This window comes from Diabrotica virgifera, chromosome 8, assembly GCF_917563875.1.
Source record: "Diabrotica virgifera virgifera chromosome 8, PGI_DIABVI_V3a".
Lineage (NCBI taxonomy): Eukaryota > Metazoa > Arthropoda > Insecta > Coleoptera > Chrysomelidae > Diabrotica > Diabrotica virgifera.
In genome coordinates, this window is record NC_065450.1 from 230,764,436 (window position 1) to 230,776,625 (window position 12,190).

The 12,190-nt window shown below is 17.2% G+C and overlaps 1 long non-coding RNA gene across 3 annotated transcripts; it reads right to left on the reverse strand.

Moving 5' to 3' along the window:
• Positions 1–436: 436 nt before the first annotated feature.
• On the reverse strand, positions 437–11,490 carry LOC126890741 (uncharacterized). Of its 3 annotated transcripts, none has more exons than XR_007700445.1 (6): positions 11,376–11,490; positions 10,063–10,226; positions 8,479–8,642; positions 4,620–4,783; positions 4,128–4,291; positions 437–566 (listed from the first exon to the last, which is right to left on the reverse strand). It is a non-coding gene; the product is annotated as an uncharacterized LOC126890741 (long non-coding RNA). The 3 variants fall into 3 exon arrangements; XR_007700443.1 differs by lacking the exon at positions 11,376–11,490 and adding an exon at positions 11,212–11,357; XR_007700444.1 differs by lacking the exons at positions 4,620–4,783; positions 11,376–11,490 and adding an exon at positions 11,212–11,357.
• Between the last annotated feature and the right edge of the window lie 700 nt (positions 11,491–12,190).

A 12,190-nucleotide genomic window follows, 5' to 3' on the forward strand; every position in this document is an offset into this window, starting at 1 on the left:
ATAAAAAAAAAGGAATAAAAAAAAGTAATAGAAAAAAAGTAATAAAAAAAAGCAAGTATTATCAAGGAATCTACCTGCCAAATTTCAAAATTTTCGGATCAAATTTAGAGTGATTTAACAACAAAAAACCCATTTTTTGTACTATTTTTTACATTATTTAATTTATTCTGTGCAGTGTTTATTGAGATATAGTTACATTTTAGGAAATATATTGATAAAGTGTTAGCAAGGAATCTACCTGCCAAATTTCAAAATTTTCGGATCAAATTTAGAGTGATTTAACAACAAAAAACCCATTTTTTGTACTATTTTTTACATTATTTAATTTATTATGTGCAGTATTTATTGAAATATAGTTAAATTTTAGGTAATATATTGATAAAGTATTAGCAAGGAATCTACCAGCCAAATTTCAAAATTTTCGGATCAAATTTAGAGTGATTTAACAACAAAAAACCCATTTTTTGTACTATATTTTACATTATTTAATTTATTCTGTGCAGTGTTTATTGAGATATAGTTACACTTTAGGAAATATATTGATAAAGTATTAGCAAGGAATCTACCTGCCAAATTTCAAACTTTTCGGATCAAATTTAGAGGGATTTAACAACAAAAAACCCATTTTTTGTACTATTTTTTACATTATTTAATTTATTCTGTGCAGTGTTTATTGAGATATAGTTACATTTTAGGAAATATATTGATAAAGTATTAGCAAGGAATCTACCTGCCAAATTTCAAAATTTTCGGATCAAATTTAGAGTGACTTAACAACAAAAAACCCATTTTTTGTACTATTTTTTACATTATTTAATTTATTCTGTGCAGTGTTTATTGAGATATAGTTACATTTTAGGAAATATATTGATAAAGTATTAGCAAGGAATCTACCTGCCAAAGTTCAAAATTTTCGGATCAAATTTAGAGTGATTTAACAACAAAAAACCCATTTTTTGTACTATTTTTTACATTATTTAATTTATTCTGTGCAGTGTTTGTTGAGATATAGTTACATTTTATTAAATATATTGATAAAGTATTAGCAAGTAATCTACCTGCCAAATTTCAAAATTTTCGGATCAAATTTAGAGTGATTTAACAACAAAAAAATAATAAAAAAAAGTAATAAAAAAAAGTAATAAAAAAAAGTAATAAAAAAAAAGTAATAAAAAAAAAGTAATAAAAAAAAGTAATAAAAAAAGTAATAAAAAAAAAGTAATAAAAAAAAAGTAATAAAAAAAAAGTAATAAAAAAAGGTAATAAAAAAAGTAATAAAAAAAAAGTAACAAAAAAAAAGTAATAAAAAAAAGTAATAAAAAAAAGTAATAAAAAAAAGTAATAAAAAAAAGTAATAAAAAAAAAAGTAATTAAAAAAGTAATAAAAAAAAAGTAATAAAAAAAAAAGTAATAAAAAAAAGTAATAAAAAAAAGTACTAAAAAAAAGTGATAAAAAAAAAGTAATAAAAAAAAAGTGATAAAAAAAAAGTAATAAAAAAAAGTAATAAAAAAAAAGTAATAAAAAAAAAGTAATAAAAAAAAAGTACTAAAAAAAAAGTAATAAAAAAAAGTAATAAAAAAAAGTAATAAAAAAAATAATAAAAAAAAAGTAATAAAAAAAAGTAATAAAAAAAAAGTAATTAAAAAAAGTAATAAAAAAAAGTAATAAAAAAAAAGTAATAAAAAAAAGTAATAAAAAAAAAGTAATAAAAAAAAAGTAATAAAAAAAAATAATAAAAAAAAAGTAATAAAAAAAAAGTAATAAAAAAAAAGTAACAAAAAAAAGTAATAAAAAAAAGTAATAAAAAAAGTAATAAAAAAAAAGTAACAAAAAAAAAGTAATAAAAAAAAGTAATAAAAAAAAGTAATAAAAAAAAAGTAATAAAAAAAAGTAATAAAAAAAAGTAATAAAAAAAGAGTAATAAAAAAAAGTAATAAAAAAAAATTAATAAAAAAAAAGTAATAAAAGAAAAGTAATAAAAAAAAAGGAATAAAAAAAAAGTAATAGAAAAAAAGTAATAAAAAAAAGCAAGTATTATCAAGGAATCTACCTGCCAAATTTCAAAATTTTCGGATCAAATTTAGAGTGATTTAACAACAAAAAACCCATTTTTTGTACTATTTTTTACATTATTTAATTTATTCTGTGCAGTGTTTATTGAGATATAGTTACATTTTAGGAAATATATTGATAAAGTATTAGCAAGGAATCTACCTGCCAAATTTCAAAATTTTCGGATCAAATTTAGATTGATTTAACAACAAAAAACCCATTTTTTGTACTATTTTTTACATTATTTAATTTATTCTGTGCAGTGTTTATTGAGATATAGTTACATTTTAGGAAATATATTGATACAGTATTAGCAAGGAATCTACCAGCCAAATTTCAAAATTTTCGGATCAAATTTAGAGTGATTTAACAACAAAAAACCCATTTTTTGTACTATTTTTTACATTTTTTAATTTATTTTGTGCAGTGTTTATTGAGATATAGTTACATTTTAGGAAATATATTGATAAAGTATTAGCAAGGAATCTACCTGACAAATTTCAAAATTTTCGGATCAAATTTAGAGTGATTTAACAACAAAAAACCCATGGTTTGTACTATTTTTTACATTATTTAATTTATTCTGTGCAGTGTTTGTTGAGATATAGTTACATTTTATTAAATATATTGATAAAGTATTAGCAAGTAATCTACCTGCCAAATTTCAAAATTTTCGGATAAAATTTAGAGTGATTTAACAACAAAAAAATAATAAAAAAAAGTAATAAAAAAAAGTAATAAAAAAAAGTAATAAAAAAAAGTAATAAAACAAAAAGTAATAAAAAAAAGTAATATAAAAAGTAATAAAAAAAAAGTAATAAAAAAAAAGTAATAAAAAAAAAGTAATAAAAAAAGGTAATAAAAAAAGTAATAAAAAAAAAGTAACAAAAAAAAAGTAATAAAAAAAAGTAATAAAAAAAAGTAATAAAAAAAAGTAATAAAAAAAAAAGTAATAAAAAAAAGTAATAAAAAAAAAGTAAAAAAAAAAAAAAGTAATAAAAAAAAAGTGATAAAAAAAAAGTAATAAAAAAAAGTAATAAAAAAAAGTAATAAAAAAAAAGTAATAAAAAAAAAAGTACTAAAAAAAAAGTAATAAAAAAAAGTAATAAAAAAAAGTAATAAAAAAAAATAATAAAAAAAAAGTAATAAAAAAAGTAATAAAAAAAAAGTAATAAAAAAAAAGTAATAAAAAAAAAGTAATAAAAAAAAAGTAATAAAAAAAAGTAATAAAAAAAAGTAATAAAAAAAAAGTAATAAAAAAAATAATAAAAAAAAAGTAATAAAAAAAAGTAATAAAAAAAAAGTAATAAAAAAAAGTAATAAAAAAAAGTAATAAAGAAAGTAATAAAAAAAAAGTAATAAAAAAAAAGTAATAAAATAAAGTAATAAAAAAAAGTAATAAAAAAAAAGTAATAAAAAAAAGTAATAAAAAAAAGTAATAAAAAAAGAGTAATAAAAAAAAGTAATAAAAAAAAATTAATAAAAAAAAAGTAATAAAAGAAAAGTAATAAAAAAAAGGAATAAAAAAAAGGTAATAGAAAAAAAGTAATAAAAAAAAGCAAGTATTATCAAGGAATCTACCTGCCAAATTTCAAAATTTTCGGATCAAATTTAGAGTGATTTAACAACAAAAAACCCATTTTTTGTACTATTTTTTACATTATTTAATTTATTCTGTGCAGTCTTTATTGAGATATAGTTACATTTTAGGAAATATATTGATAAAGTGTTAGCAAGGAATCTACCTGCCAAATTTCAAAATTTTCGGATCAAATTTAGAGTGATTTAACAACAAAAAACCCATTTTTTTGTACTATTTTTTACATTATTTAATTTATTATGTGCAGTATTTATTGAGATATAGTTAAATTTTAGGTAATATATTGACAAAGTATTAGCAAGGAATCTACCAGCCAAATTTCAAAATTTTCGGATCAAATTTAGAGTGATTTAACATCAAAAAACCCATTTTTTGTACTATTTTTTACATTATTTAATTTATTCTGTGCAGTGTTTATTGATATATAGTTACACTTTAGGAAATATATTGATAAAGTATTAGCAAGGAATCTACCTGCCAAATTTCAAACTTTTCGGATCAAATTTAGAGTGATTTAACAACAAAAAACCCATTTTTTGTACTATTTTTTACATTATTTAATTTATTCTGTGCAGTGTTTATTGAGATATAGTTACATTTTAGGAAATATATTGATAAAGTATTAGCAAGGAATCTACCTGCCAAATTTCAAAATTTTCGGATCAAATTTAGATTGATTTAACAACAAAAAACCCATTTTTTGTACTATTTTTTACATTATTTAATTTATTCTGTGCAGTGTTTATTGAGATATAGTTACATTTTAGGAAATATATTGATACAGTATTAGCAAGGAATCTACCAGCCAAATTTCAAAATTTTCGGATCAAATTTAGAGTGATTTAACAACAAAAAACCCATTTTTTGTACTATTTTTTACATTTTTTAATTTATTTTGTGCAGTGTTTATTGAGATATAGTTACATTTTAGGAAATATATTGATAAAGTATTAGCAAGGAATCTACCTGCCAAATTTCAAAATTTTCGGATCAAATTTAGAGTGATTTAACAACAAAAAACCCATTGTTTGTACTATTTTTTACATTATTTAATTTATTCTGTGCAGTGTTTATTGAGATATAGTTACATTTTAGGAAATATATTGATAAAGTATTAGCAAGGAATCTACCTGCCAAATTTCAAAATTTTCGGATCAAATTTAGAGTGATTTAACAACAAAAAACCCATTTTTTGTACTATTTTTTACATTATTTAATTTATTCTGTGCAGTGTTTATTGAGATATAGTTACATTTTAGGAAATATATTGATAAAGTATTAGCAAGGAATCTACCTGCCAAATTTCAAAATTTTCGGATCAAATTTAGAGTGATTTAACAACAAAAAACCCATTTTTTGTACTATTTTTTACATTATTTAATTTATTCTGTGCAGTGTTTGTTGAGATATAGTTGCATTTTAGGAAATATATTGATAAAGTATTAGCAAGTAATCTACCTGCCAAATTTCAAAATTTTCGGATCAAATTTAGAGTGATTTAACAACAAAAAAATAATAAAAAAAGTAATAAAAAAAAGTAATAAAAAAAAGTAATAAAAAAAAAGTAATAAAAAAAAAGTAATAAAAAAAAGTAATAAAAAAAAGTAATAAAAAAAGGTAATAAAAAAAAGTAATAAAAAAAAGTAACAAAAAAAAAGTAATAAAAAAAAGTAATAAAAAGAAAGTAATAAAAAAAAGTAATAAAAAAAAAAGTAATAAAAAAAAAATAAAAAAAAGTAATAAAAAAAAAATAATAAAAAAAAGTAATAAAAAAAAGTAATAAAAAAAAGTAATAAAAAAAGTAATAAAAAAAAAGGAATAAAAAAAAAGTAATAAAAAAAAGTAATAAAAAAAAAGTAATAAAAAAAATAATAAAAAAAAAGTAATAAAAAAAAGTAATAAAAAAAAAGTAATAAAAAAAAAGTAATAAAAAAAAGTAATAAAAAAAGTAATAAAAAAAAGTAATAAAAAAAAAGTAATAAAAAAAAGTAATAAAAAAAAGTAATAAAAAAAAAGTAATAAAAAAAAGTAATAAAAAAAAGTAATAAAAAAAGAGTAATAAAAAAAAGTAATAAAAAAAAAGTAATAAAAAAAAAAGTAATAAAAAAAAAGTAATAAAAAAAAAGTAATAAAAAAAGGTAATAAAAAAAGTAATAAAAAAAAGTAACAAAAAAAAAGTAATAAAAAAAAGTAATAAAAAAAAGTAATAAAAAAAAGTAATAAAAAAAAGTAATAAAAAAAAAGTAATAAAAAAAAGTAATAAAAAAAAAGTAATAAAAAAAAAAGTAATAAAAAAAAAGTAATAAAAAAAAGTACTAAAAAAAAGTGATAAAAAAAAGTAATAAAAAAAAAGTGATAAAAAAAAAGTAATAAAAAAAAGTAATAGAAAAAAAGTAATAAAAAAAAAGTAATAAAAAAAAAAGTACCAAAAAAAAAGTAATAAAAAAAAAGTAATAAAAAAAAAGTAATAAAAAAAAAGTAATAAAAAAAAGTAATAAAAAAAAAGTAATAAAAAAAAAGTAATAAAAAAAAATAATAAAAAAAAAGTAATAAAAAAAAGTAATAAAAAAAAAGTAATAAAAAAAAAGTAATAAAAAAAAGTAATAAAAAAAGTAATAAAAAAAAAGTAATAAAAAAAAAGTAATAAAAAAAAGTAATAAAAAAAAGTAATAAAAAAAAAGAAAAAAAAAAAGTAAAAAAAAGTAATAAAAAAAGAGTAATAAAAAAAAGTAATAAAAAAAAATTAATAAAAAAAAAGTAATAAAAGAAAAGTAATAAAAAAAAAGGAATAAAAAAAAGTAATAGAAAAAAAGTAATAAAAAAAAGCAAGTATTATCAAGGAATCTACCTGCCAAATTTCAAAATTTTCGGATCAAATTTAGAGTGATTTAACAACAAAAAACCCATTTTTTGTACTATTTTTTACATTATTTAATTTATTCTGTGCAGTGTTTATTGAGATATAGTTACATTTTAGGAAATATATTGATAAAGTGTTAGCAAGGAATCTACCTGCCAAATTTCAAAATTTTCGGATCAAATTTAGAGTGATTTAACAACAAAAAACCCATTTTTTGTACTATTTTTTACATTATTTAATTTATTATGTGCAGTATTTATTGAAATATAGTTAAATTTTAGGTAATATATTGATAAAGTATTAGCAAGGAATCTACCAGCCAAATTTCAAAATTTTCGGATCAAATTTAGAGTGATTTAACAACAAAAAACCCATTTTTTGTACTATATTTTACATTATTTAATTTATTCTGTGCAGTGTTTATTGAGATATAGTTACACTTTAGGAAATATATTGATAAAGTATTAGCAAGGAATCTACCTGCCAAATTTCAAACTTTTCGGATCAAATTTAGAGTGATTTAACAACAAAAAACCCATTTTTTGTACTATTTTTTACATTATTTAATTTATTCTGTGCAGTGTTTATTGAGATATAGTTACATTTTAGGAAATATATTGATAAAGTATTAGCAAGGAATCTACCTGCCAAATTTCAAAATTTTCGGATCAAATTTAGAGTGACTTAACAACAAAAAACCCATTTTTTGTACTATTTTTTACATTATTTAATTTATTCTGTGCAGTGTTTATTGAGATATAGTTACATTTTAGGAAATATATTGATAAAGTATTAGCAAGGAATCTACCTGCCAAAGTTCAAAATTTTCGGATCAAATTTAGAGTGATTTAACAACAAAAAACCCATTTTTTGTACTATTTTTTACATTATTTAATTTATTCTGTGCAGTGTTTGTTGAGATATAGTTACATTTTATTAAATATATTGATAAAGTATTAGCAAGTAATCTACCTGCCAAATTTCAAAATTTTCGGATCAAATTTAGAGTGATTTAACAACAAAAAAATAATAAAAAAAAGTAATAAAAAAAAGTAATAAAAAAAAGTAATAAAAAAAAAGTAATAAAAAAAAAGTAATAAAAAAAAGTAATAAAAAAAGTAATAAAAAAAAAGTAATAAAAAAAAAGTAATAAAAAAAAAGTAATAAAAAAAGGTAATAAAAAAAGTAATAAAAAAAAAGTAACAAAAAAAAAGTAATAAAAAAAAGTAATAAAAAAAAGTAATAAAAAAAAGTAACAAAAAAAAGTAATAAAAAAAAAAGTAATTAAAAAAGTAATAAAAAAAAAGTAATAAAAAAAAAAGTAATAAAAAAAAGTAATAAAAAAAAGTACTAAAAAAAAGTGATAAAAAAAAAGTAATAAAAAAAAAGTGATAAAAAAAAAGTAATAAAAAAAAGTAATAAAAAAAAAGTAATAAAAAAAAGTAATAAAAAAAAAAGTACTAAAAAAAAAGTAATAAAAAAAAGTAATAAAAAAAAGTAATAAAAAAAATAATAAAAAAAAAGTAATAAAAAAAAGTAATAAAAAAAAAGTAATTAAAAAAAAGTAATAAAAAAAAGTAATAAAAAAAAAGTAATAAAAAAAAGTAATAAAAAAAAAGTAATAAAAAAAAAGTAATAAAAAAAAATAATAAAAAAAAAGTAATAAAAAAAAGTAATAAAAAAAAAGTAACAAAAAAAAGTAATAAAAAAAAGTAATAAAAAAAGTAATAAAAAAAAAGTAATAAAAAAAAAGTAATAAAAAAAAGTAATAAAAAAAAGTAATAAAAAAAAAGTAATAAAAAAAAGTAATAAAAAAAAGTAATAAAAAAAGAGTAATAAAAAAAAGTAATAAAAAAAAATTAATAAAAAAAAAGTAATAAAAGAAAAGTAATAAAAAAAAAGGAATAAAAAAAAAGTAATAGAAAAAAAGTAATAAAAAAAAGCAAGTATTATCAAGGAATCTACCTGCCAAATTTCAAAATTTTCGGATCAAATTTAGAGTGATTTAACAACAAAAAACCCATTTTTTGTACTATTTTTTACATTTTTTAATTTATTCTGTGCAGTGTTTATTGAGATATAGTTACATTTTAGGAAATATATTGATAAAGTATTAGCAAGGAATCTACCTGCCAAATTTCAAAATTTTCGGATCAAATTTAGATTGATTTAACAACAAAAAACCCATTTTTTGTACTATTTTTTACATTATTTAATTTATTCTGTGCAGTGTTTATTGAGATATAGTTACATTTTAGGAAATATATTGATACAGTATTAGCAAGGAATCTACCAGCCAAATTTCAAAATTTTCGGATCAAATTTAGAGTGATTTAACAACAAAAAACCCATTTTTTGTACTATTTTTTACATTTTTTAATTTATTTTGTGCAGTGTTTATTGAGATATAGTTACATTTTAGGAAATATATTGATAAAGTATTAGCAAGGAATCTACCTGACAAATTTCAAAATTTTCGGATCAAATTTAGAGTGATTTAACAACAAAAAACCCATGGTTTGTACTATTTTTTACATTATTTAATTTATTCTGTGCAGTGTTTGTTGAGATATAGTTACATTTTATTAAATATATTGATAAAGTATTAGCAAGTAATCTACCTGCCAAATTTCAAAATTTTCGGATAAAATTTAGAGTGATTTAACAACAAAAAAATAATAAAAAAAAGTAATAAAAAAAAGTAATAAAAAAAAGTAATAAAAAAAAGTAATAAAACAAAAAGTAATAAAAAAAAGTAATATAAAAAGTAATAAAAAAAAAGTAATAAAAAAAAAGTAATAAAAAAAAAGTAATAAAAAAAGGTAATAAAAAAAGTAATAAAAAAAAAGTAACAAAAAAAAAGTAATAAAAAAAAGTAATAAAAAAAAGTAATAAAAAAAAGTAATAAAAAAAAAAGTAATAAAAAAAAGTAATAAAAAAAAAGTAAAAAAAAAAAAAAGTAATAAAAAAAAAGTGATAAAAAAAAAGTAATAAAAAAAAGTAATAAAAAAAAGTAATAAAAAAAAAGTAATAAAAAAAAAAGTACTAAAAAAAAAGTAATAAAAAAAAGTAATAAAAAAAAGTAATAAAAAAAAAATAATAAAAAAAAGTAATAAAAAAAGTAATAAAAAAAAAGTAATAAAAAAAAAGTAATAAAAAAAAAGTAATAAAAAAAAAGTAATAAAAAAAAGTAATAAAAAAAAAGTAATAAAAAAAAAGTAATAAAAAAAATAATAAAAAAAAAGTAATAAAAAAAAGTAATAAAAAAAAAGTAATAAAAAAAAGTAATAAAAAAAAGTAATAAAGAAAGTAATAAAAAAAAAGTAATAAAAAAAAAGTAATAAAATAAAGTAATAAAAAAAAGTAATAAAAAAAAAGTAATAAAAAAAAGTAATAAAAAAAAGTAATAAAAAAAGAGTAATAAAAAAAAGTAATAAAAAAAAATTAATAAAAAAAAAGTAATAAAAGAAAAGTAATAAAAAAAAGGAATAAAAAAAAGGTAATAGAAAAAAAGTAATAAAAAAAAGCAAGTATTATCAAGGAATCTACCTGCCAAATTTCAAAATTTTCGGATCAAATTTAGAGTGATTTAACAACAAAAAACCCATTTTTTGTACTATTTTTTACATTATTTAATTTATTCTGTGCAGTGTTTATTGAGATATAGTTACATTTTAGGAAATATATTGATAAAGTGTTAGCAAGGAATCTACCTGCCAAATTTCAAAATTTTCGGATCAAATTTAGAGTGATTTAACAACAAAAAACCCATTTTTTTGTACTATTTTTTACATTATTTAATTTATTATGTGCAGTATTTATTGAGATATAGTTAAATTTTAGGTAATATATTGACAAAGTATTAGCAAGGAATCTACCAGCCAAATTTCAAAATTTTCGGATCAAATTTAGAGTGATTTAACATCAAAAAACCCATTTTTTGTACTATTTTTTACATTATTTAATTTATTCTGTGCAGTGTTTATTGATATATAGTTACACTTTAGGAAATATATTGATAAAGTATTAGCAAGGAATCTACCTGCCAAATTTCAAACTTTTCGGATCAAATTTAGAGTGATTTAACAACAAAAAACCCATTTTTTGTACTATTTTTTACATTATTTAATTTATTCTGTGCAGTGTTTATTGAGATATAGTTACATTTTAGGAAATATATTGATAAAGTATTAGCAAGGAATCTACCTGCCAAATTTCAAAATTTTCGGATCAAATTTAGATTGATTTAACAACAAAAAACCCATTTTTTGTACTATTTTTTACATTATTTAATTTATTCTGTGCAGTGTTTATTGAGATATAGTTACATTTTAGGAAATATATTGATACAGTATTAGCAAGGAATCTACCAGCCAAATTTCAAAATTTTCGGATCAAATTTAGAGTGATTTAACAACAAAAAACCCATTTTTTGTACTATTTTTTACATTTTTTAATTTATTTTGTGCAGTGTTTATTGAGATATAGTTACATTTTAGGAAATATATTGATAAAGTATTAGCAAGGAATCTACCTGCCAAATTTCAAAATTTTCGGATCAAATTTAGAGTGATTTAACAACAAAAAACCCATTGTTTGTACTATTTTTTACATTATTTAATTTATTCTGTGCAGTGTTTATTGAGATATAGTTACATTTTAGGAAATATATTGATAAAGTATTAGCAAGGAATCTACCTGCCAAATTTCAAAATTTTCGGATCAAATTTAGAGTGATTTAACAACAAAAAACCCATTTTTTGTACTATTTTTTACATTATTTAATTTATTCTGTGCAGTGTTTATTGAGATATAGTTACATTTTAGGAAATATATTGATAAAGTATTAGCAAGGAATCTACCTGCCAAATTTCAAAATTTTCGGATCAAATTTAGAGTGATTTAACAACAAAAAACCCATTTTTTGTACTATTTTTTACATTATTTAATTTATTCTGTGCAGTGTTTGTTGAGATATAGTTGCATTTTAGGAAATATATTGATAAAGTATTAGCAAGTAATCTACCTGCCAAATTTCAAAATTTTCGGATCAAATTTAGAGTGATTTAACAACAAAAAAATAATAAAAAAAGTAATAAAAAAAAGTAATAAAAAAAAAGTAATAAAAAAAAAGTAATAAAAAAAAGTAATAAAAAAAAGTAATAAAAAAAGGTAATAAAAAAAAGTAATAAAAAAAAGTAACAAAAAAAAAGTAATAAAAAAAAGTAATAAAAAGAAAGTAATAAAAAAAAGTAATAAAAAAAAAAGTAATAAAAAAAAAAATAAAAAAAAGTAATAAAAAAAAAATAATAAAAAAAAGTAATAAAAAAAAGTAATAAAAAAAAGTAATAAAAAAAGTAATAAAAAAAAAGGAATAAAAAAAAAGTAATAAAAAAAAGTAATAAAAAAAAAGTAATAAAAAAAATAATAAAAAAAAAGTAATAAAAAAAAGTAATAAAAAAAAAGTAATAAAAAAAAAGTAATAAAAAAAAGTAATAAAAAAAGTAATAAAAAAAAGTAATAAAAAAAAAGTAATAAAAAAAAGTAATAAAAAAAAGTAATAAAAAAAAAGTAATAAAAAAAAGTAATAAAAAAAAGTAATAAAAAAAGAGTAATAAAAAAAAGTAATAAAAAAAAATTAATAAAAAAAAAGTAATAAAAGAAAAGTAATAAAAAA